This window comes from Schistocerca gregaria, chromosome 3 (assembly GCF_023897955.1).
Source record: "Schistocerca gregaria isolate iqSchGreg1 chromosome 3, iqSchGreg1.2, whole genome shotgun sequence".
In the NCBI taxonomy this organism is placed as follows: domain Eukaryota; kingdom Metazoa; phylum Arthropoda; class Insecta; order Orthoptera; family Acrididae; genus Schistocerca; species Schistocerca gregaria.
The window spans coordinates 216337412-216365369 of record NC_064922.1 but is presented as its reverse complement, the minus strand read 5'-3'; positions in this window follow the sequence as shown (position 1 = coordinate 216365369).

Here is a 27958-nt window from a genome sequence, read left to right as displayed (position 1 = left end):
CGTCTGTCGTCATCCATAAGTCCACAATCTGTACTCGTACATCCATTTTTTACATGTTGTTTTGTAGGGCGGGAAACCACAGCCAAACTCCGACATTTTTCCAAAGAAAATTCCGCACTGTCTGTATCAGTGATTTGTATTAAATCTGCGACCGGTTTCGCACCAATTATCGCTGAATCCTCAGGCATTATACGCTATTATAACATGGTAACGTTGTACATTGCCCTGTGGGTAGTGGCCACTTATCGGTACATCCTTCGGGAATATACGCTATTTATAACATGGCAACGTTGAATATTGCCTTGTGGGGAGTGGCTACAGGACAGTGTTCAACGTTACCATGTTATAAAATACCGTATACTGCCTGAGGATGCACCGATAAGTGGTGCGAAACCGGTCGCGGATTTGATAATAATCATGGATACAGCCATTTTGTATATCCCTGTGCTGGGGAGACATTTTACTTGTAGTACTTGCCCATTGTCGGCGGAAAAATACGACGTTGGAGTGCCTGTGTTATTCTGAAATACGATGCAATGTACCATTCATCATGTCGAAACGGACATTGCACGTTAAATTCGGACTAACGCGGGTACTGGAATATCATGTTTATACGCCGTCACCAAGCAAGCGACTTTCAAGAAAAATGTCTGCCTCTGCAGGAATATACATATTGGATGTACAAGTGTGACGACGTAATCAAAGATTGGGGATGGTCGTGAATCCACCTCTGATGGCCTAATGATACGAAGACTGCTTGCGATAAGCGGAAAATTCAGATTCGACACCCGGTCCGGCATAAGTTTTTATTGTCGTCATTCCATTATACAGCTGATGGTTGTCCAGATTCGCAATTGCGAATACATTTCATGATTGTTCTTTTTGTTATGCTGTAATTTTACACTCTTGTGAATTAAGTACTGACCATTTTGTTTGGTTTTGTCCTTATTTATGTTCTCTGTTTCCTTGAGTTAGGTTGTTTTGATCTTATTTAAAGTTGGTAAATGATTAACACTCTCACAGCCCCATCCGACTTCCAGTTCCACTGTTTTCTGCGAAAAGTAGGTATTTCAATTTCTTTTCTACCTTGTATGTCAATATTACCACGAGTGTTCCTACGTTCCTGCAGAACCTAACGTGAACTTTACAAAAGTGGCTTCTGCTACTGTTTTCAATCTGTTAGTAAATCGTGTTAATATTTTATGTTAGTAATTTATCATACTGGTCATTGTAATCTGCTTTCTTCGGAACTGTGAATATTTTCGACGGCACTGGTATTTTTCTTTTCTCAGAACATCTGTGTGCAATGTGGAACAGTTTTTTTCTTGGTTGACTCTCTAAGAAGTTTCAGTACCTCGGGAAAAAACAAAGTCTTCCAATCATGGCTCATTTTGACGTAGGTCTTTCAATGATCTATCAGATACATCCTTCAGCATCAGCAAACATTCCCCAAATTTCTTTCTCATTTCCATATTTGTATCTGACATTGAGCAGAGCTTTATCTCAGTCTTAACGAATCAATTACTGGTATTTTCCATATTAAAATGTGATTTTACGTACAATCTCCAATTGGCAGCACTACTACAAAATGTTGTCTACAAGATTGTTTAACGTCTAGTTAAAGAAAATAATCTGCCTCTCATTTGGCGACGCAATACGGCTCCAAACTGAACCACTCGCACTATCATGTTTTACAGCGATGTGAAACTATAGCCACAATGCATTGTTTGACAAAAGCCAAATCTCTGTTTTCCTGTGTGTAGATAAATTCTTTGAATTGGCTTTTACCACTTACATTACAATCATTACATCTCTCTGACCGTTTATTAATTTGGGCTCATGTGACCTGCAGCCATTTGCCCTCCAGACACTTTAATACTCACTAGCGTACAACATTTTTGCACCAGTTGGACTGCAATTTTATATGCACTTAATCTGCCCTTTTTGAGACTCAGGAACTGAAGACTGAGTTGCAGGCAGCAAAAATGGGATTATACGCTGGAGAGTGCCCCCAAGCCGTCGTCTCTGAGAGACATAATAAAATAAAAGCGGTGCCTAGTGTCCCTTAGAGGGACATGCGAACATTTTCTCTGTAATTATTACTAATATATTTATGAAAGACGAAGACACCTATCCTATTATATACATGAAATGTGCAACTACGACTGAAACTAGGACAGTGTCTTCTCAAAAGGGACGATAAATATTGACCCATTTCGTAATGGTGTGGCATTTGAAAATATAACAGGCAGAAATACCGTTCGTGGAGAATGCATTTTATCTCCGTCCAGGTGGAACTTACTATCGTTTCTAAATTATTACAGGACTTGAGACGTAAGAAGAGTGAAATATTACCTTACGGATTTTTTTCTTCTTCTGTGATTTAACACCACGATTACATATATTATACAATACAGAATACTACCAAGTCGTAGAGCAGATCGATCTATACCAAGTGACACATGTATGGATGAAAGTCGAACCCGTGTCACGGTCAGCGCTATTACCATATTCGCTACGCGTAACTTACAGTTCCATATTTACTGTCTCATTGCCATTATTTTTATTTGATGTGACACCATTGTCAATAGGGCCGCTATCGCCTCAGTAATGGCTGAACTACATGGTTCCTGTGTAAATTACATCAGATAACCCAATATCCAAATACTGCATCCAATGCTAGTTTGGAATCTGCTTACTCATATGAGATTCATAAACAATGTAACTCTTCAGGCATTCCCGGCGATCTAATCTTGGGTAGTCGCGTGTTCTGGCGGATATCAGCGTCGTACTTGCACGATATTTCAGTCACGTAGCTCGTAACCCTCATCAGGTGCGCCCTGAGACTGCTCCTGGAGTGGACCTGGTCCAGTATTTACGCCTATGGCCTTCCCCCTCCATCAACGACCGCAGGAGCTTCCTCTGTGGTCCACGCCCATTCCCTGCGACCTGCTGGAGCGTTGCTGCTCCGTTTTCTGTCAGCTGCGGTTCTAGGTGTTCCCTCTGCGGTCCGCGCCCACCAGACCCGCTCCTGGGGGTTTCATCTACGGTCTGGGGTACCAAGCGTTCCGCCTGCGGCCCGCGCCCGCTCACCACGACCTGTTGGAGCGTTGCCGCTCCGTTTTTCGTCCCCTGCGGCTCTGGTTGTTCCCTCTGCGCCCACCAGTCCGACTTCTTGGTGTTTCATCTTCATAAACATTGGTTAGCCAAGCATTATCAGACGTCAATTTAACTCTCTTAAAAGATGCCGGAACGTCTGTACCGAGAGCTTTACATTGAAAGGCAGATGACTGGAAAGCTACGGTATGGAGGGGGGCAAAATCTGCGTCTTACTATTGGCAATCAGGTCCCACCAGAGGTTTGCAGGAATATAACGGCTTTCATCTCCGTTGGAGGGAAGAACCGCTTAAGGTCCGGAAATAAGCTTTAATATTCGTCGATACAGGTGCTGAGAACAGAGCGAGCTGTGCCTTACCGCACACAAGTTTGAGGATCGCGCTGTTCTGAGCACGAGTAAGGCTATGCTGCAGAGGCGACGAGGAGTGTTTACACGGCTGGCCGAGGCGCGACTGAACTGCTGATAGCACCAGTACTAGGCTCTCCGGAAGTACACATCTCGTACGCTTCGAGCGTTTTATTCAAGAAGACGTCTTAAATGTGCAAATGTGTGTGAATTCCTAAGGGACAAAACTGCTGAGGTCATAGGTCACTAGACCTACACACTACTTAAACTAACTTATGCTAAAGAGAATAGACGCACACCCATGCCCGAGGAAGGACTCGAATTTCCAGCTTGAGAGGCTGCGTAAATTGTGACATGGCACCTCTAAGCTAGCGGCCATGAAGATATCTGTCTGTACTGACGAATAAGACAATAATGTCAACAATATTTTCTGTGATAGCTTTTTGTCATGTCTTTTATTGCGCTACATTAGAAGTCATTTATCTATACTACCACACTGCAAAAACTGCCACCGTGTGAAGTAGTCACCCTGTTCTCGTCTCAGGTTCCCTATTAAACGGCTTCTAGAGGCAATAAAAATTAGATTTACAGTATTTAACGTGCCAACAGTCCTGCTGCATTGGTAACACCGGTTCCAGTTAGGTCACGCAAGCTAAGGGCTGTCGGACTTGGCCAGCAGTTGCACAGGTGACCGTCTAGGTCTGCACAAGCACTGTTGGAAAGCAGGGTGCACTCAGCCCTTGTGAGGCTAGTTGAGGAGCTACTTGAATGAGAAGTAGCTTCTCCAATCAGGAAAAGTGACAACGGCCTGGAGAGTTGTGCACTGACCAGATACCCCTTAACATCAGCATCCAGTGACGCCTATCGGCTGAAGATAACACTGCGGTCGGACGGTACTGTTGGGACTTTCGAGGCCTTTTCGGACATAATGTAGTATTTAATATACACTCCTGGAAATGGAAAAAAGAACACATTGACACCGGTGTGTCAGACCCACCATACTTGCTCCGGACACTGCGAGAGGGCTGTACAAGCAATGATCACACGCACGGCACAGCGGACACACCAGGAACCGCGGTCTTGGCCGTCGAATGGCGCTAGCTGCGCAGCATTTATGCACCGCCGCCGTCAGTGTCAGCCAGTTTGCCGTGGCATACGGAGCTCCATCGCAGTCTTTAACACTGGTAGCATGCCGCGATAGCGTGGACGTGAACCGTATGTGCAGTTGACGGACTTTGAGCGAGGGCGTATAGTGGGCATGCGGGAGGCCGGGTGGACGTACCGCCGAATTGCTCAAAACGTGGGGCGTGAGGTCTCCACAGTACATCGATGTTGTCGCCAGTGGTCGGCGGAAGGTGCACGTGCCCGTCGACCTGGGACCGGCCAGCAGCGACGCACGGATGCACGCCAAGACCGTAGAATCCTACGCAGTGCCGTAGGGGACCGCACCGCCACTTCCCAGCAAATTAGGGACACTGTTGCTCCTGGGGTATCGGCGAGGACCATTCGCAACCGTCTCCATGAAGCTGGGCTACGGTCCCGCACACCGTTAGGCCGTCTTCCGCTCACGCCCCAACATCGTGCAGCCCGCCTCCAGTGGTGTCGCGACAGGCGTGAATGGAGTGACGAATAGAGACGTGTCGTCTGCAGCGATGAGAGTCGCTTCTGCCTTGGTGCCAATGATGGTCGTATGCGTGTTTGGTGCCGTGCAGGTGAGCGCCACAATCAGGACTGCATACGACCGAGGCACACAGGGCCAACACCCGGCATCATGGTGTGGGGAGCGATCTCCTACACTGGCCGTACACTTCTGGTGATCGTCGAGGGGACACTGAATAGTGCACGGTACATCCAAACCGTCATCGAACCCATCGTTCTACCATTCCTAGACCGGCAAGGTAATTTGCTGTTCCAACAGGACAATGCACGTCCGCATGTATCCCGTGCCACCCAACGTGCTCTAGAAGGTGTAAGTCAACTACCCTGGCCAGCAAGATCTCCGGATCTGTCCCCCATTGAGTATGTTTGGGACTGGATGAAGCGTCGTCTCACGCGGTGTGCACGTCCAGCACGAACGCTGGTCCAACTGAGGCGCCAGGTGGAAATGGCATGGCAAGCCGTTCCACAGGACTACATCCAGCATCTCTACGATCGTCTCCATGGGAGAATAGCAGCCTGCATTGCTGCGAAAGGTGGATATACACTGTACTAGTGCCGACATTGTACATGCTCTGTTGCCTGTGTCTATGTGCCTGTGGTTCTGTCAGTGTGATCATGTGATGTATCTGACCCCAGGAATGTGTCAATAAAGTTTCCCCTTCCTGGGACAATGAATTCACGGTGTTCTTATTTCAATTTCCAGGAGTGTAGTTGTTGACTGAATTGAAAAATTAACAAAGCTGTCATTATTTACTCATAAAGAGTTAGAATCTTTACCCAGTATGCCTTGTATTACAGATGGCCACAGTTTCTATGTCTTGATGAACTGAAACTCGTGGTGTGAAAATTCACTAACATTCGTTGATAAATAATGAAAACAAACAAATGTTTATCGGTTACTACATGTTGGGTTTTTATGCAGTACAACTTCAGCAGCATGGATGGCAGGTAAATTAATTACTTCTGTGGTACTAAATCTGTTCGCAACACCTTTTCCAGACAATGTCTACACATATACCGAATGTACCTGCAGAAAACGTTCGTAGTACGACAATCATATATTTTGTAATGGCTTAAAAAGTAGCTTTTGTTGAAATCGAGCGCAAATTCCCCACATTTCATTTATCTAGTGTTCGATACTGAAAACACTTTGCTCCTTACACTGTCTCGCTTAATCAAACGAAAACCGTTTATCGCATACAAGACATTCGTTGTTCATGCAGTAAAACTTTGGCATGAATACTACCTTTTTAATTTGTTATTCTTTTACTGCTAACTCTAATGAACACCAGTTTTACAGGCACCATCTATGTATAGCATTGAACGTCCCATCACAATTAAATCATTATTCGACCCATAGCTTATGAGCAAAACTAGCTTTTTTTTAAAATGTATATTGCTTGAAACAGCAGTTGCATAAACATCTATAGAATTAAAATATGTACGAACGTAATTATCCTATGCCTGTACCACGTATGGCCAACCATAACATTTTTGTTACCCTTTCGGTGACTGATACGAATGTAAGGAAACCAGCGTAGTTAGATCTTTTTGAATTAAATCACAATGTTTCACAGGTAGCATTAAATATGTTGCACATTTATTCGGTAGTCATGTAATCAGACGTATGAATCTGTGGGAAGGGGAGTGGCGGGGGTGAGTATCCGAGTACTGCTAACAGCCTAACTTAGGTGTGTATTTAACATTTAAACTGTCTTGAGAACCGGTCTATCACACTATAAAATAGTGAATTTTCTTTTACTACGGCTGGTTGTTGCTGTGTAAAATTATCATTCTCTATCATATAACAGCTCGCCTCTGAAGTAAAGTGGATGTAATTTTGCACCATAGCTTTAACACATTTAATGGTATTTCACTTACAGTTACACAATAGTAGACGCCAAGTCCTATATTACTTGGCGTAACCATTCTATGCAAAGCAACGTCATTTCGCAAGTTGTGGACCTTTTAATGTCTTCTTTGTGGTAATGGCGCACACCAACTTCAATCAGCAGCAGCAACAATTTTGTATTTTACTTAGAATGGTTCATTTAAGGATTTACCTCTTGTATGTATCGTTGTATAGCTTATGATAATAATAACAAATTTTTCCTATTTCGCCATATTCTAGTCTTAAATCCTAAGAAAGGTTAGATCTCCCTAAACCAGTCATAATAAAAAAATATAACGCCATCGAAACTGTTCTGATGACTAAGAATTTGAAAAGGTCTTATGGCTTCATTAAAATAGCACGATAGGAAGGACTCACACAAGCACCCATTGCGCCGTTCTCGGAAATTAGGAGATTATCCATGATTAAATTACAACCCTTACATGTTATGATGATAATTAAAGAATGGAATTAAACCGAATGTATTACGCTAATTAGATATATTTACCGTGATCTCTGGAAGTGGACATAATGGGATACAAGGCAGCTGAAGGCAACTCTACTTAATGAAGTTTGTGAATGGACTCCATAAGCTTCGAGCAAAAACCTTACGACGTCGACTCACAAGCCTTGTGAAATATTGTTTCCTTTGGCTACATAGTACCCCTTTATGACCGCTTTCAGAGATAACTGCAAATATTAGAATTATTAGCGCTAATTATTATTATTACATCTACAGATTTTAATTTACTTATTATTAATCGGCCAAATTCCAAGAACCACACCATACAAGCAAGTGGAAATCGTTGTTACGTGACTACTTTTATCAATTAAATGAAGTCCTAAGTTTTTTTAAGATTCAGTATGATTAAAACAATGTAGTCCACATTTTGTATCTGACCATCGTGTAGAAAATTTTTTATAGGAGTACGGAAAATTGGGTTTGCACTTACAATCATACTTTCTGAAGCTAATGACCCGAAGCAATGTAAGACGGAAAATTCTAGAAGCTGATTTGTATACACCAAGAAACTGTCCATCAGTTATAAAGCTCTAATGAATGTCAGATACTGATGTGGAAATGAGGAGAAGGGCCGGAATGTCTGAAGCAGCAGCAGCAGGACAGCATGTCACGGACTTTAATGCAGACAGTAAAAAATTAGGCAAAGAAGTCTTTGCAGCATTTGAATGACTGTTGAAATCGAAGAGCATAAATGAGAAAGGGGACCAATAAAGTACGAAATGGAAATCAACAAAAGTAATAGATGGGCAATTATTTTTGGAACAACCTTAGGACAAATTAGTAGTTAATCATGCGGAACAGTGAGAAAGGCGGTCGCTATATTAAACATTAATATGTGAATTCATAAAATACTACAGTCCTCGTTTTCAGTGTCCTGAAACTACACTGTATTACGTGAAACAAGACCCATAAGCGAAATAACATAATTTCACATCTTTTTATCTTTCGTAGTGACAAGGACCTTTCTCATAGCGTAACGGACTTTTATGACCATACCAAACTTATTTTCACATCACCTCAGTCTCGAGATCTTAAAAATTGTAATTTATTTTGTACACTTACACAAATAATCTTGGTTTTAAACTTTTTCTTTAATTTTCAAGTTCTCTTTAGAAGGTATGTAATGTATTATGTTTAAATGTGGATTGGTATTCCCTTTTTATTACGAATATACAGATCAAAGATCGGCAAGTAACTTTAGGTGAAGTTCGAACACTTCTGAAAATTTGTAACGAGGTCCAAAGAAAAGCTACTCATATTCCTGACCAATATTACTTTAATTTTCTTTGAGAGAATAATATGAACAATAGGTAAGTATAACACTATTAACAACTCAATGGAAGAAACTACATTTGCGGTCATTAGCCAGCTTTCTTAGGTTTATGCAGGGACCAGCTAAGAGCGTTTTCAAGATTGGCGACCACTAATGGTTGAGGTAAAGCGGCTCTTCAAAAAGTACATTCAGAAAAGAAAACAATTAAATATATGGCTGTGTTCCGTCATAAGCTGCGTTAGGAGGTATCTTTCATATTTCTTGATGGTGACTAGTTTCGGAGAACTATGTCCATTTTCAAACCATCCGTATCGTCAGGGCGACAAAACAAGCGAAAACATTTGTACTAAAATTACCCCTGCAGTGATTGATGAAGGCAGCACCACGGCCGGTTCAACAATAAACAGACCACAAACGACACACGTTGGAGAACGTAAGGTATTTTGAAACATATGTAGAGCCTAACATAATAGCCTGGTAAATGGCTATTTTTAGAAATTTCATTATTTTTCTTGGAAATGTTTACTCCAAGGTTATTCGCTGGATGAAGTTTTATACGTCTACAAGGAAATATCTTCCTTCAAGTCCACTATCTCAATTTCTAGGTAAGACATTTGAATGGCGGAAGAGATTCGCAACCACATCAGTCCATTGTGCCGCTGGTAAAACTTGAGAAGGCGATTTCAAGAATCGTGAAAACGTCTCCATCTCTGAGAAGTCTTATCTTGTTGCAAATTCCTTCCTAAGATCAGACGTAAAATATGAAAATACTGAAATGTCTGTTTAAGATTTATTTTTTTATTCAAGAATTATTGGGAAGTGAATATTTTCTAGAACTTCATTTCTTTCTCATAGAGGCCAGCTTGTGATGAAAAGAAAACGCATTCGTATCAGATGGTGTATTAATATCCAATTTCCGTGTAGCTCGATACTGAGCACTTTTGAACGTTTCAGAATATCTTCCAGAAGGCCACAGACAGAATACTGCGTTCGTTTGTTAGGAACTCCAGATACTACCTACCTCCTTGCCTACGAATGAGGTTACTTTTTCTTTTATTCGACAAAAACTTTCAATCATGTGACATTTCTTTAGCCATCTAACATTGTTGTCCTGCATTGAGTCAGAATGCGACGAATCACACAGACTGTACTGTAGAACAGAACTAGAGATCACAAAATTAGACATCTTGATGGAGCCATCTGTTACGTATTGCAGAGTGGTACAAGTTGTCCTCAAAAGGCTGCCTGCTGATTTATGCGCTGATGAGATAGTAGCCTAATATTCTTCTCCTCGATTATCTTTACCAGTTCATTTTCTTTGCCTATATCGTTGGGGTTCCATCGCTTGAAAGAGACATCATTGTATTATGACTAATGTTAGATTTTTTTATATAGTCTTGAATAAATCTTCCCCGCTAGTCTTTTCACCGAGCGAAGTGGCGCAGTGGTTAGCACACTGGACTCGCATTCGGGAGGACGACGGTTCAAACCCGTCTCCGGCTATCCTGATTTAGGTTTTCCGTGATTTCCCTAAATCACTTCAGGCAAATGCCGGGATGGTTCCTTTGAAAGGGCACGGCCAATTTCCTTCCCCATCCTTGCCGCACCCGAGCTTGCGCTCCGTCTCTAATGACCTCGTTGTCGACGGGACATTAAACACTAATCTCCTCCTCCCCCTCCTAGTCTTTTCTTAAATGGCAATATCGCCAGCAGTTTTTCCTAAATGGTTCACTTTCAGTATCCAAATATGGGACGTTTGTTTTTCATTAAAAGTATCATATGATTCATGAAGTGTTATGGTGTGGCAAGGCAACTTATGCAGAATTTCGAACAAACTACTTTCACTGTCAGCAGCCAGAATTTCGGCTCTTCTTGTATTGCTTGTTGCTGACTATGAAGACTATGAATTGCGACAACGCCCTTTTTCTATACAAAAAGTTCCGCTGCCACCTACAACGTAAATTTGTTTTCTATCTCCTCCTGGAAATAGCCCAACACACGCCCAACAATTTTTGACAGATTTCGCTTGACCGTACATAGGGCGATTTTGTTAGGCCGTGCTTCCTTTTTCTTATTTTTTTTTTTTTTGCGAGAAGGTACATATGCCTACAGATTCTTTTTAAGAGGTTTACTAACCAGATGACAATTTTTATGGAACCTTTGGTCACATGTTCGGCACGTTTAACATAAGCGACAGATTCGTTGTGTTTGAGGCAAAGTGGAACCGCACCAGGCCTGTCACACTGTGTTAAAATAAAATTCGTTGTATCTAAAGATACCGTCGCCTGGCACAAAGTGTATGCCCACGTCCATAAAGGAGCCACTTACATGTCACAGGTCACCGCCACAGTGTACACCCACCCGAAAGTTAAAATTCTCATTTCACACGTAAGTTTCATAAAGAGGCGGTAAGTTTCTTTTGAGTTACGAAATCAAAAATTGTGTTAAAATGTATATGCCTGCTCCGATTGAAAGAGGCGTCATAGATTGTCAGGGCTCGAGAGCGAGTCATAAAAATTCCTATAAAATTCTTGTCTTACTTTCGGGTAGGCAGAGCTTCTCTGTCGCTGCAAACAAAACGCTGTGCCAGCCGGCCAGCTAGCTACCCTCCGCCTTCACCGTCCACCACACCCACCTGCGATACAGAACGTAGTGATCGTGTACTTAATCTACCTACTAACCATTAATAACTCAGATTAGTACCGCAAGTACTTTTAAAATATTATTAAAAGTGGTATGGTGGTACTTAGAAGTACTGTTGTCTAAAGAAAAATAATTTTTAAACAATTTTCTTGCACATGTTTTCAAAATATTGTTTGCCGTCCACTTTTTGACGTTCCACTGCCCGGAATTGGTCGGCGGACTGCCAGTTGTCGACTGTTGATTAAGATCGAGAGAAAGCAGATAAGTTGCTATTTCTGCTGTGATTTGACGTTTCATTTACATAACTACCTGTATCTATTCGCGAAATATTTCAGTTTCCCCGCAGACGACTGAGCAAAACTTTTTCAGTCAACCTGATTAGATTAGATTAGATTAGATTAATACTTGTTCCATAGATCATGAATACGACACTTCTAATGATGTGGAACGTGTCAGGTTAATAAAAGATGTCTGTACAAGAAATTACATTACACAAAATATTGCATGACACTAATGATTAAGTATTTTTTTTTTTTTTTTTACTTACTTTATATCTAAAAATTCAGCCAATGAGTAGAAGGAGTTGTCATCTAGAAATTCTTTTAATTTATTTTTAAATGTTAGTTGGCTATCTGTCAGGCTTTTGATGCTGTTTGGTAGGTGCCCAAAGACTTTTGTGGCAGCATAATTTACCCCTTTCTGTGCCAAAGTCAGATTTAACCCTGCATAGTGAAGATCATCCTTTCTCCTGGTGTTATAGGTATGCACACTGCTATTACTTTTGAATTGGGTTGGATTATTATCAACAAATTTCATAAGGGAATATATATACTGTGAGGTTACTGTGAGGATCCCTAGATCCTTAAATAGATGTCTGCAGGATGACTACTTTCAAGCTATTAATTCCTTTTTTGCAAAACTAGATCTCTCTCGCATCATCATGACACAGCATTTGTCCACATTCTGACGTGGCATTTGTCCATTTGACACTCTTCGTTTGCCTTTGGAAAATGGTATCAGGCCATTGTGTAATTTCTAGAGAATTTTGTTCACACCGCGCTCAAGTCTTTTGCCAGAAAGAAGGTGAAAGGACAATCGGAAACCAATTGGGGTGAGTACACAACAAAAGTCGTTCGTAACACACAACAGCGTTTGACAACGGTTGCAAAAGCGAAAGGGACATGTCATGAGCAGTTGAACTACAGTATTGTTTGTCTATTCAAGTAAAATTCTGTTGTGACCAATTTTTAAAAACACTTGCCAATAATCATTTATGGCAACGTTGTGTCACTAGGTTATTTGAAGAATTATATGCCTTACACCGCACTTATTAAGGGAACGTACAACGCTACAATACGTTATTCGTTCGTTTTGAGAGATCTATCTTTACAAAAGAATTACGTATAGTGATAAGACTTATATTCATCATTTGGATTTGCAGGTCCTTGTGTGTCCCGTGTTTGTAGTTTAAATTGTAGGATGTGAAGTCCGCCGGTTATGGAAAACACCGTTTTTTCTCAGTACCCAGACACGTTTTAGCCCCACTGTGCCGTCGGCAGTGGGTTTCCGTTTTATTTATTGTGTAATGTGAACATTCGTGTTAAACAGTTACAAAATTATGTGGATGTTTAGTACATACAATAGTTCGTTACTTTTTGTTAACACATTTACACTTGGTGTGTATCAATTTTCTGGATCACTTGTATATTATTTATCACAGGTAGCTTGTTATCTGCGACCAAACGATGATGAAGAGAAAATTTTACTGGTAGTTGACCTATCATCTGCAATGTAATTACTAAATATCAACATAATTTTGTAATCGTTTAACAAACATGTTCTCATTGCGAAAGAAACAAAACGGAAACCTACTGATGATGGCACAGTGGTGCTGAAACATGTTTGGGTACTGACAAAAAACGGCGTTTTGCATAACTGGCGGACCTCACTTCCTACAGTGATAATATTTATGCAAGTGCAGAATTTTACGCTCACCAACTCTGCATTTTACTCTCAGCAAATGTTATATGAGTGCTCCTCTGGTCACTCGACATTCGTCAAGCCATAGTCAAGTTGGTTCCATACCTTATGCAACAAGATCCTGTCAATCTCTAACATTCTGGGTGGTGTCTGTTTGTTATATATCGTGGCTCCCTACCACTTTCGCGCAACGACGCTCTGACCGTGATTTGTGGGGAATTGACTACTTTGAACCTGGGACCTGTTGCTGGTAAGGAGATGCCAGACCACACATAACATGTAGAATTCAGAAGAGTTCAGTGACACTAGCGGTGATATAACCAAATACTTAATGATTTCAGCGTCAGCTCCACTGCACTCCCTGTAAAAGCATCTTAATACTAACTAAATTTAGTGGAAGGGGTTCAAGGCTTTCCTATTTTTAGTTATCTGGTAAAATAACGTCGAGAAAGCAGTTAAGTTTACCATTGGAAATTTTATTCTACTCACAAAACATTGTTTATAAATTGCACTATTGATGAAAGGAAGTGTTTTAATACAGGATGGTAAAAACCAACTGCGTTCAACAAAAATGTGAACGAATATTCCCTGAACGTGTTTCCAAGTTCTACAATGGATCGAAGGATGACCTATGCCATATCACTTCTATAATCAAGGTATAATTTACGTTTCACAAAAGAGAAAACTATCGAAATGGTCTACAGTGAACCTGAATTATCTTTCATTACTTATCTAACTTGTCGCAAATTACAGTGGCTGATGTGGCTTCTCAGTAACTATATAACAGAAAAATCATCGCGTTTCAGATTTTCACTTCAAGTGGCAAATGTAAACACCATGAGCTTTAATTGACGATCTACACTAGTATTACGTGAAAAAGGGGGTGTAGCAGATGAGATTTCCGCAGTTCTGAGTGAATCTTTATGCGCTTTTATGCGGCATCGCGTGCGTTCATTATCTTGTTGGTGTTCGTCAGGGGGCGGCGGCCGGCGCAGCAGCCATCCAGCTCGCCGTCTCGGAACTAACTAACTTCTCCTTACTACCATTTACCGAAATTATTTAAAAATAACTATCTGGCTGTGTTTTCATCTGACCAATCAAGGTCTCAATGTTAACCTTAAGCTCCACCTACAAAAATTATGTCTATCCAATGAGAAACGTTATATTTTTCGTGGTGGGGCAATGTTTTTAAAGTTTCCAACGTAACAGAGACGCGAAAAAGTCTCACGCTAAACCTTGCAGCTGGTGTGGTCCTTTTAGCGTTATCTTAAGATCTATACTGTTCTTCTGGAGGGCTCTAGCTTTTAACATGGGCTGGGGGGTGGTCCATGACGTAACAGAGACGCGAAAAAGCCTCACGCTAAAACTTGCAGCTGGCGGTTTCCTAGTGGTTAGCTGGTGTCGTGAGTGTCCAGTCCGACCCTTATCGTAGGGCCTTCTAGCTTAACACGGTTCTGCTCTCGGCTTCTGTTCTCGTTTCTCCCCTCGGAACTGCGTCTGTCTCACGGTGGGAAGGTATGACATGCATTTAGTCATTCTAGTGTTAGTCATATTCCATTTGCTCACTCGTTACTCGTATTACTTTGGTTAATTTAATGTCACGATTTATTGGAGCTATGTGACATACTACTGGATTTGCTTATCATGTCAGGGTTTTCATGGAAGGTGTTGGATTTGCCTGACTCCTTACAAATCATCGCAGTGGCAGCCCTGCGTTCTCAGATCTATTCCACTGTTCTTGACAGTGAGGGTACACATACACGTACCCTCAAAGGAGGATGTCACAGGGCGATCTGCATGGTGTATGGTGAGGTATGTGTTTGAGGGGCGAGGGGGCCGGGGTTGGACGCAAGGGTATAGATTATAGACCCACATCCAACAAATATCAATGCTCCTTCGGTGCCCTGCCTTATTGGAAGCTGAAATACTAGGTCATTTGTGGAAGCAACTACAACGGCAACATATCGATGTAAGAGGTATGCTCCACAGTCTTCTCAAACAAACAAATGGGCAGTGTAGCACTGCATAGAATACGTTACCCTTCGACAAATGTCGCTCATGCATCACTATTTCATGAGGATTTTCTGGGCTCACACTCTCATCCTCAATCAATTAACCTTTTACAAAAGGAAAGCTTTTTGGGGTGATTGCAGAACAGCTACTTGTGTTAGTCAGTACGACGGAAAAACATATAAATTTGGCTGTTTTGTCTTTGCAGCCATTAACCATTCCTGATAAATTAAAGTTTGCTTCATCACTGGATTTTAGGTAGGAAGTGAAACTTTCAAGTGCTCCCTGTATTGTGAAGCAAAACTAAAGGTGCTGGCCAAAATCTTTCGGCTTTAGTTAGTGCAGGAACAGTGAACTGTACAGTTTGATATGCAATGGTGCTTCGAAAATCTTCCTCGATGTTTGCTGCGGTGTTCCAAGTTCGTGGTTAGCACAGAAAGCAGAATTTTGGCGATTTCGTAAGGAAGTTTCATTCGTTTTCTCCACGGTTGCATGTGGGGCACTTGTTCGACCAGTCCTTTCCTGTTGACAAAGACGGTCTGTGTCTTTATACTGTCAATACTAACTTGCAGTGCTCTGTTTACATATCAATTCTCTTCGATAGTTTCTTCAAAATGCTCGGTGTACTGTCCTAATGCATGCACGTGCCCACTATACCAACACTCGAAAACAGTTCCCTTGCGTTCAGGGGCGATTCTGGAAGACTATGAACGGGGAGGGGGGTGGCTTATTGGAGAGGAGGGTGGGTGGGGACGGAGGGTTGGATAATGGAATATCGCTCAACAAAAGGAGAGTTCGGGTACTCCACCGACAACTTGGTAAAATTTGGTTTTGCTTAAAGCAGTTTCTCGTCACTGGTTTGGAGTTAGGGTAAAAATGTGCATTAATAAATACTAAGACGCCTATTTTAAGCTAAATAATATTTATTGGTTTAGATGGTAAGCAATTTGCTGCCCTTATACTTTTGTTAAAATGTGTTTGAAGTACAGTTCAACCTACAGTGGTACATAATCATAAACAAAATGAATGAATCTGTTGGAGTAATATATTCGCTGATTCCTGAAGTCATTTTATCCACTGTAATATGGTGCTGCATTCCGTGGGCGGCTATAACATACATAGCCCCCTCCCCCCTTGCCACAGGCCCTGCTTGCGTTGCCACCATGCTGTCAAAGCACTAAACTCGTAACGCCAGCTGGTGAGCACAATTCGAACTTGGTGAGTTTACGGTTCTGTTCATGCATCAGTCATGTAAATACCCACAACATTTTGAAAATTATACAACTGTGAAACGAATGATTCCCTTATAGTAGCCATGTGTTATTCACTTACTGAGATTCCATTTGGTTGTTCAGTGCACATCTAGAAATAAAACACGCACCATCTAAATTAGTAAATTGACGGAATAATAACGGCAGCAGATGGACATAAACTCGAGAGCACCTCTGTGACACTGCACTCGACTGTGAATGAGCGTCTGTGTGTGTGTGTGTGTGTGTGTGTGTGTGTGTGTGTGTGTGTGTGTGTGTGCGACAGCAAGGACGCAGCGTTGTGATGTGAGAGCCTCGCCGATGGCGGCAATGCGGGTTTCGCACTAGAGGGTGCCGGGCGCTGCTGAGTTTTAATGGGTGATGGAGCGTTGGCGCTGTGCGGAAATGAAACGTATTTAAGGCCCTAGGAAGGAACGCACCCAATTCCCTCCGCTGTTTCCCTAGCGTTACGGTTCGGGCGTTGTGTGTTAGTGGAGGGTAGATCTCCAGTCCCATATTATCACGCAGTCGACGTTGTTCAGACACGGGCTCGCTGCTCGCTGTTGGCTGGACATTCTGTCCTATAGTTGTAATCAGTATATTCTTCTTGTGTACAATACTGTAGCGGTAGAAAAGTTCGTATTTAATGGTCTATTCAAGTAAAAATACATTACAATACAAACTATCAGTGAAGGGTCTATAAAGCGTGTCGTGGTGACGCTGAAAACGGTGCAGTCGTTTTCGTAATGCGGCAACAGGCCATTTCTTTTTTTGTTGAGTCATCCGTCTTCTGTACCAACCCTTTCATCTCAGAGTAGCACTTACATCCTACGTCCCCAATCTCTCGTATTTGGTTGATGTATCCTAGCTCTGTCTTCCTCTACAGATTTTACACTCTAAAATTCCATCTAGTAACATAGTAATATGGATGATAATGTCTTGAGAGATGTCCTACCTTCATGTCCTTTGTTATTGTCAGTGTTTCCAGTAGATTCCTGTCCTAACCGATCCCCTGGAGAAAGTCCTTATTCTTACCTCCTCAATTCACCTAATTTTCAGTATTTTCACGTAGCACCACATCTCAAATGGTCGTTTTCCGGTTTTCCCACAGTCTATGTTTCAATCCCATACAAATGAGCTCCAAATGTTCATTCTCAGAAAATTCTTCCTCGAATTAAGGCCTATGATTGATACTAGTTGAGTTCTCTTGGCCAGGAATGCTCTTTATGCTTGTCATAGTCGGCTTCTTATGTCCTCCTTGTTCCGTCAGTTATGGATTATTCTGCTGCTTAGGTAGCAGAATTCCTTAACTTCATGTACTTCATAACACCAGTACCGTTACTATGTTTCCCGCTGTTTTCGTTTCTGCTACTTCTGGTTGTTCTCATCTTTCTTTGATTTACTCTCAGTCCATCTCCTTTACTGACTTCCAATGAGGATCGCAATGTCAACAGCTTACTTTAATATATATATGTTTTATTATTGATATGATTGCAACTTAAATTTTAGTTCCGTTGTTGAACCTTTCTATCATTCTCGTCACTGCTTCTTCAATGTGTAGATTGAACGGCAGGAGAAATGATTACATCCGTGGCTTATATAATTTTCAGTCCGAGTACTTCTTTATTGGTCTTGCTCTCTTACTGTCCGATCTTGACTCTTGTATATCCTGTATATTACCCGTGTTTCCCAATAGCTTACGCCCATTTTTCTCAGAACATCAAACATCTTGCACAGTTTGACACTGTCGAACGCTTTTTCCAGGTCGATAACACCTCTGAAAACGTCCCGATTTAACTTTAGCCTTGATTTCATTACCAACCGTAACATCAGAATTACCTCGCCTAGAGCCAAATTGATCGTCCTCTAACTCATTCTCAATTTTCTTTCACGTTCTTCTGAATATTATTCTTGTCAACATCTAGTATGCATGACTGTTAAACGCAATGTGTGATAATCCTCCCACTTGTCAACTCCAGCAATCTTCGGAATTGATTGTATGACATTTGACCGAGGTCAGATCGCGGAACTCACACATTCTACGCACCAGCGTGACTAGTCATTTCGTTCACACTCCCCCCCTTCCCAATGATTTTATAAGTTCTGAGGGATTGTAATCTATCCCTTTTGCCTTATTCGATTTGGAGTCTTCCTAAGTTCTTTTCTGTTCGCCACTCGTGTCATCTTCTATGACGTCATCAGACAAGTCTTCTCCGTCATAGAGACTTTCAATGTAATATTTCCACGTATCAGCTCTCCCCCCTGCATTTACGATTGGTGTACCTATTGCACTCTCTATTATACATCCCTTGCTTTTAATTTCAGCGTAGGTTATTTTGATTTTTCTATATTCTCACTCGGTCCTTGCGACATTCCTCATTGAGCTATTTTGCCTTAGCTTTGCTACACTTCCTAATTACGTTACTCGCAAGTGACTTGTATTTCTGAATTTCGTTGAACATTTTTCTACTTCTTTCTTTCGTAGATCCATTGGCGTATTCATTCTGTTTCTTGTTAGCATCTTTGAACCTATTTTACTACTTTCAACTTCTTTGATTGCCCTGTTTAGGGATGGTCACTCTTCTTCAACTGACCTTTCTGCTGAGCTATTCCTTATCGCAGTATCCATAGCCTCATAAAATTTGGAGTGTAGTTCTTCATTCTTTATTACTTTCATATCACACTCCTTAGCGCTTTTATTGCTCCGAATTATTCACTTCTACCTACTTCTCATCACTGCTGGATTTTGACTGTGTCTGACTTGTTACTGGGTACACTTTCCAATGCAGTATATGATTTTTTAATTTGTGCCCGACCATGTTGCAATCTTGCTGAAGTCATCCCTCATCTCCAGGTCATTTCCAATTTCACGTCCTCCTCCCAATGTGACTGTCGAGCAGATTATTCGCTAGTCTATCTCACCTCTAATACCTACTATGGAGCCCAAAATCTCCTGTAACCCTTTCGTCTACTCCTTCCCCTACATCCTCACTCCAATCTCCCATAGATATTAGATTTTCATCTACCTTCACGTACTGGTTTACCTATTCAATTTTCTCATCTGACGTGTAAAAAAAGCATGAGCATTTGGTTCTGGGTTAGTGATGGGAACATTGTGATAGCTCTAAGTTTGTACACTTTTCGCTTGCCGCTGTCATTATGCAGTGCCATTCATACGAAAAATGTCCCCGGGGAAACTCTAGTGCACCATGGGTCATAGATATGGGTGAACGACGGTAATGGAGGTGTATAAGGGCAAGTTGACCGCCAAAATGAAACTAGGGGTTACGAACTGTATCTCCCCAACGACCATCCAGTGGAAGTGGCTGTGTATGGGCCTTAGCACCAGGTCCCCTTATGCTGACGCCTGTTCATCGGCGACAAAGGCTGGAATGTTTACGCCAGTAGAGCAACTTGATATCCACTGAGTAGCAACAGTTGACCTTTTCAGATTAAACACATTTAATGCTCCATCTGACAAAGAGCCGCTGGCGTGTAAGGCGTGAACGTTTTAAGCAAAAACCCTAGGGAATGATTTTGTGGCATTCCCTGAAAGACCTTGTCATTGTGGATGGCACAGTGTAACAGCACAAGTGTGAAGCTATACATGCTCACCAGTCCACCCATTCATTCTGTTTCTTTTTCCTAGGCACGATGGCATCTACCAGCAGGAAAATGGGTAATTTCACAGAGTTCTAAAAATAAGTGTGTGGTTCGAAACGCACACCTGTACTCCGCTGGCCATAAAACTTCTCGTATTTGAACCCTATCGAGGATCTGTGTGACCAGGTTGTTCAAACTGTTCGCATCATGGAGACTCAGCCGAGAAACCTGGTGCATCTGGCCATAGCACTGGTATTGCATTGGCTCCACATTTCTGTCGGTACCTTCCAGAACCTCACTGACTCTTCCTGCGCTTCTCACGGCTGGCAGCGCTGCCAAACTTAATTATCCTGGCTGTTGACTGGTGGTCACATTAGTGTGGCTGGACAGTCAGTATGTTTTCTTTAGGTACTATTCGATATTTATCCACATTGTCCTAAGTCCAAGTTTGCTTCTAGCCCATCTAGACATTCTGAATCCTACAATTCGTAAACTTCAGGAGCTACGCTTCATGTTAGGGACAACAGAAATACGTATAACGTATACCTTGTAAAATGGCGGCAAAAATTTGCCACCAGGTAGCTAGAAGATACTGAACTACAGTACATGCACGCTACTAAACAGCAGTTTTTCACTTGCCTCTGACGGTAATAGACTGTTTTTAAATAGTTTTTGCGTCTGGATGAGTTCAGTTTCTGCGAGAATGATCTAGGCCAAACGAGTTAATTAAGATTTGTACCAGCACCGATATTTTAATTCACTTTTTTGGCTCACATCATTACCATAGACAAAGATGAGTGTGCATGTCAGGTATGTCATCTATATATGAGTGCAGTTTCATAAGAGGATAGTAAACCATGTAGGTAAAAGAGACGTATTTAAGAAATTTTTTGCAGAGACGTTATTTAATTGTTAGTCTGTGGCTGAGTCCAGCAAGAATGCTAGAACTATTATTTATTACGATCGTTTTTTATCGTATTTTCACGATGCACACGTGACCTGTCCTGAATTATTCTCTTTCGACGCCCTGGTTTCTAAGATTTCTGGAAAAAGTATAAAATAAAAGTCTTTTACGTTAAATATTTTGTAATTATTCCTCAAAATTTCCGCTTTTAATATTTACGAGCTTCTTCATGTATTCCAACCTGTTCTACCAACTTTTTTCTGACATGCTGACGTTGGTACAATAAAACACATTTTTGAGAAATTTGACATCTCTTTGAGCGATGGACTAGTCCTCGCCCTCTCCAAGTTTTCCAATAGGCCAGACATGGCTTGCGCGTCTTTCTAGATTACGAACATCTTTGGCAGACAGCCCTCCTTGCCTGGTTGCGGGCTTGGTATACCAGTGTTTCCTTAGCTGGGAACCGTTGAGCACCATAATCCTGTCAAACTGATGTGAGACTGTTATAGCCACCACCGTTCGGTGAATTTCTGGAATGTTGTCTTCCACATGGAATGCAGATCTAGTCTCAACTCCCTGTATATCTAGCATGGTACAAACCTTGACACAAATTATGTTAGGCGTGTAGAGGGTGGAAAAGATAACACTGCTTCGGAAATTATTTCATGCACCTTGCGATAGGCACCCCACCTTATATCATCCGCTCTGGGAGTTTATGATGTTAGTTGGATTGCCTAACGTAAGGTGCATGATGTATTTGCAAGTTCAGTTTTATTTTTCCAATCGGGAATAAATGGAGTGCAGTAGACTCGTTACCTACTAATTGTTTTGCCTCAACAGCCATAAACCCGCTCGCATTGTGCCGTGTGCAGCGTTATTAATGCGCCATGGTGTAGCAGGAAAAAGCATGGAACCAGTGGTAAAATTTTCTTATTGCTGCACACAAACTGCAAATATACTCCTGTTTATAGTAAAGAAACTTGCCTGAAATGAGGGCTACCAGCTATCTCACTCTAACTTCTTCTTTTCCCAAACATTTCGGCATGCAAACGTATTCGCGCTTTTATCTGCTGGGAGTAGAGGAGACAGGGAGTGGAGTTTTAGAAAGGAAAGAGGCGAATATATTCTATAGCTGCAGTGAAAGAAATCACCAGCTGGGGACAGGATTTGTTGTACATCATCAATTAAAGCATTTGGTAATAGGGTTTACACCCATTAGTCCCAGTTTATCAACTCTCAGGAAAAAGGGAAAATTCTGTACCATGCACCAACAGAAGAATCCGAAGAAGAAGAGAAAGAAGTATTGTATGAATCTTGGAAAGAGTATATGATGAGTGCCCAAGGCATGATATTAAAATAATAGCTGGAGACCTAAAGGCACAGGTGAGGAAAGAACAGATATATAGACCAATAATTGGCGCCCACAGCAAACACACAACAATTAATGATAACGGAACAAAGCTTATACCGTTCGCAGCATCTATAAATATGGTAATATAATCAACACTGTTCCCACGTAAAAAAAATTCATAAGGGAACATGGGACTCACCGGATGGAAACACAGTAAACCAGACCGACCATGTGTTAATAGATCTAACACACAAAACGAACCTATTGGACGTGAGGAGTCTCAGAGGCCCAAACAGAGATACAGATCATTTTCTGGTATGGACACGGGTGAGGGCAAGGATATCTAACGCAGCGAAAGGAGACCGACCCAGGGCACAGAAATATAATATAACAACTTTAAAATCAGTGGAAGTAAGAGAACAGTATCTGGAGAAGGTAACTCGGATTCAGGAAAACGCTGGAGAATATAACAAAACTGAAGATCAGTGGGAAGAGATAAAAAACGACGGTCGAGACATCGGCAAGAGAGATAATTGGAATTGGGTCAAGACAAGTAAGACCATCAATGTTTGATACTGAATGCGAAATAGTAACTGAAGAAAAGAACAAAGCTTATAGAACACTTCACTCACACTGTACGAGGATGTTAGTTGAAGAATACAAAGAATATGGAGGATTGGGAAGAGGACTCACCAAAGAAAAAAAGAGAGAATGAATGAAAGCAAGTGTCAAAGAAATACTCTCTAATATACTATTCGACAGAATACTGACAACCAAATGAAGTAGAGTACCAATGCGGATCCCTTCATGGGAAGTCAACCATAGATCAAATATTCAACTTAAAACAAATTCTGAAAAAACAAAGGAATTTTGAGTTGGTACACATCACCTCTTTATAGATTTCCAAGCACCTTATTATAGCATAAATAAAGAGCATATCAAGCTCTAGATGAACTGGGAATCTCTAGTAAGTTGGTAAGACTGGTGAGAATGACAATGAGCGTAACACAGGGTAGTGTAAGAATAGGAGGAATGATGTCCAACACATTGAGTATTAAAAATGAAATGCGACAAGGGGATGCACTGGCATGCCTTCTCTTTAATGCCGCTCTGAAGAAGGTGGTGAGAAACGCAAACCTTCTGAACAGGGGAACGATCTTCTATAAATCTGTGCAGATACTGGCCTATTCAGATGACATAAATGTAATAGCAAAAACACAAAAAGCAATGGAAGAAACATTTACAGCTCTAAAACAGGCCAGTAGGAATATGGGTTTAACTTTTAATGAACAAAAAACTAAATATATGGCAGCTGGCAAGGCATATAGAGAAAATATGCCAAATGCAATAATAATGAGCAATTAGACGTTTGAGAGACTTGAACATTTCAAGTATCTGGGCTCGACAGTTAGACATGTAAATGATACCTCCTTTGAAATTAAGCAGAGATTAATACTGGCCAACAGAGACTATTTTGCCCTAACAAGACTTCTATCCTCAAGGCTCCTGACTCGTACCACGAAATTAACTATGTATAAATCACTTATGCGACTTGGACGAATTATCGGCCCAATCTGTGAAAGAGGGGGATGGAGGAGGAGATACAACCATGAGTTGTATACAATATACAAAGACCAACCGATCAGAGGGATAGTGAAATCATCCAGACTGAGGTGGTTGGGACATGTGGCTCGCATGAATGATACAGAAGTACCAAAAAGAAAATTACAAGGACAGCCAAGAGGGAAGAGAGGAGGTGGTCGACCAAGAGCCAGATGGGAAGAGGGAGTAATCGAAGATCTTAGGAAGATGGGCAATAGAAACTGGAGAGTATAGGAAAAGGAGCGAGAGAGATGGAATGAAGTCATAGAAGACGCCAAGGCTCACAATGAGCTGTTGAGGCAAGAAAGAAGATGCAGAGGAGGCAGAAAGTAATAAATACTGGAAGATGTATAGTATTCGTCGTATTGAAACAAGGAAAGAGAAAATGACATTGCGACGGAAAGGGAGGGACATAGTGACAGTACAACATACCTGACAGAGACAGAACAGTGTTAGGAGATGGAGACAATGACAACGAGGAAGAATGAAATAGCGACAGTCCCTCCAACTAATGTTGTCTCCTCTCGCAGTCACTGCTCTCCTGTTGCTCTCTTTTACTGCTGCAGCAGCAGTGGGAATTAATGAATGAGATAGTAGCAGTAAAAGAGAGCAACAGGGTAGCAGTGACTGTAAGTGGAGACAATAGTAGTTGGAGGGACTGAAGAATACTGTGCCTGTGAGGCAGGACACAGTGACAATTAGAGAGACACAAAGAGATAAATGACAATTAGTTGGGCTAAATGATTGAGAGAGCATGGGAAAGTGTGAATGAATGAGTGTCAGAGACTTACAGCGATTGGATTGGGGGTGTGATAATGTTACAGTTAGTGGAGCCTCTGGGAATGAGAGATGAGATGAATTTTGTAGTAACAGCGAGTACTTTCACTTGTCAAACTTTTTGCGAAAATTGTTAAATGTGCTATGTAAGGCAGAGTAACGTACCTGGAACTCCATTTTTCAAAGTATCTTTTTTTCTTGTGCTGTGTGAGGAGCACTTTTCGGCTATTAATTTCCTTCCTCAGGTTTAAAACTCGGAATAAAACCATGTAAGCTTCTGATTGAGACATGTACTGTGGCTTGGTGTGGCCACATCGCCATTTTATTCTCAACATTTATAAACGGTGCACTGACAGATTAATTTATACTGTGTTACCTGGTTTGACTATATATTCTGTTCTCTTGTTCTGTATTCTGAACAGCAATGACTTCGAATGATAGGCAGTTTCATAATTACCTCCACCATCTCTGAACAGGATGTATATTTGATGTTTTATAACTGTGGCAACTTATTACAGCACATTGTAGATGTGCAGTCGGCTTGCTAAAGTTGTGCAAAGTGTGCTTTACTCTCTGTCAGAGACTAGAATTTTTAGTTTTCTGTTAGTAACACTCAGTTCTTTTGGGGCAGCCTGCACCTTTTCCAAATATGTGCATTTACTGGTGGATTTAGGTTCTAGTACTATCGCCTATGTAACGGCTCCATTCTGGTTGGACCCTGCAGCGTTGTACATTGTAATTGATCTCCTTGTAAACGTGGTCCTGAATTGCTAGTTATTGATCTTCACTGGGCTACGATACGCAAAGCAAATGTTCATCCTTTCAATCGAATGCTTTTTTGATCTTCATGCACAGATCTGTCACACGCTATAATATTGAAAATAGTGGTAAAAAAATAACGCTGTAAATTGATTCTACATCCTACGTTTTCTGTGAGCCAGCCTCCCCCAACACACAGTCCATATTGGTTTACTATGAGCTTAACCTAGTGAGTGATTTACATGTCCCCAGGTACCTGTATTTTGTGATAAGACAGTAGAGTCAAAGACAGTTGTATATTATGTGTCTATTAAATTCAACTTTATTTGAATGGCAAACGGGTTTGGCATGAGGGGAGGCATTCCGAAAGACACCAGACGGACAGGGTAAAAGTATAACTGCTTAAACAATAGTAACGTCATTGCCTGCAAAAGAAAGTATTGACTGTACAAGAGTGATGAAAGGAAAACTTGCTACAAATCTGGGCATGAAATGTCAGCAGCTGTAACGTGGCAGGACAGCTAGATAATCTTGAAAGGGAAATGCAAAGGCTCAATGTAGATATAGTAGGTGTCTGTAAAATGATAGTTAAAGACGGGATTTCTAATCAGATGGGTTTAGCATAATGTCAACATAACCAGAAAATTGTATAAGTTGAGTAGGATTCGTTATGAATAGGAAGGTAGGGTAGAGAGTATGTTAAAGTGTACAGTTCAGTGGTATGTTTGTTCTTACCAGAATGAACAGCAAGCTACACCGACAACAGTAGTGCAAATATACATGCCGAAGTCGCAAGCTGAAGATGAAGAGACAAAGAGGGCATATGAGGATACTGAAAGGATTATTCAGTACACAAATAGATATGAATATCTAATAGTCATGTCGAACTAGAAGGTACTATAGGAGAAATAGTGGAAGGAAAGGTAACAGGAGAACATGGAGATGGGACAAGGAATTAGAAAGCAGAAAGACTAAGTGAGTTCTGCAATTAATTTCAGCTAGTAATTGTACATACTCTGTTCAATAATAACAAGAGGTATACTTGGAAAAGGCCAAATGATACAGGAAGATTTCTGTTACATTACATCATGGTTAGACAGAGATTCCGATATCAAATTCTGTACTGTAAGGTGACAACAGAAGCAGACATTGACAGGTATCAAAATGTCATAGTCATGAAGAGCAGGCTGAAGTTTAAGAGATTAGTCAGGAAGAAGCAATATTCAAAGACTTGTCATACAGAAGTACTGAAGAACGACGACATACACTTCAAGTTCTCTAAGGATACAGAAATAAGTAAAGCTCAGTACACACTACAGTTGAAGAGGGATGAACACCACTGAAAATGTCAATCACAGTAGTTGGAAAGAAAAACATTGCTTCAAAGAAAGTAACAGCGAAGAAACCATGGGTAACAGAAGAAATACTTCATGTGTGTTATGAGATAAGGAAGTTTGGGAAAATTCAGGTATATACCGAAAGAGAGAATGCTCCAGAATGAAATAATACGCAGCATAGGGATACAGTACATCCTTTTAATAGGTTCCTGCACACTTTCCATTATCAACTAAAAATCAGTGGTTTCACTCGTTCTTTGTAGTAGAAAATGAACACATACCTTGCACATACTAAATGGATCTACTATAATCAACTCTTCAGCTCACCAATTCTCAAAAATAATCATTTTTTTCTCACAAAAGGTGAATGATAGAAAACAAAATATAATATTTCGTTTTAAGAAATGAATGTAAGAAAATAAGTGTTATGAATTACAGTTAAAGTAAAAAAAAAATATTCCTTACCCAAAGTTTTTCAGTTTTTACTTACTCTCTCTTTCTGAAAATACTTCAAAATGAAAAGGAAACAACCTGTAATTACTTCATTAACTTTATCTAATTTTTTTATTTATTTACCATTAAAGATTTTCAGTAAGTATTCAGTGCTGTGTATCGCAAAATAAATTTTTCTAACCATACGTGTGCTAGGTATCTGTCAGAGTATTTTTCGTTAAAAGTTCCACAAAGTTTCAGAGAGGTTTTCTGTGCAAATACAATATTCTTTCTATGAGTCATGGTAATCACGTATATAGGACAGTTTGTTATGAAATTATGTGGACTTATGTTAGTTTCTAATTTGGGTAGTGTAACTCGATGAAGTCGGGTAATACTTCATATGCTTCAAGGAAATTATTTGGAGACTTAATATTTTACATAACCTGTGGGAAAATTTCTTTCCTCCCATTTTTCAAGGATAAATTCCTTAGATTAACC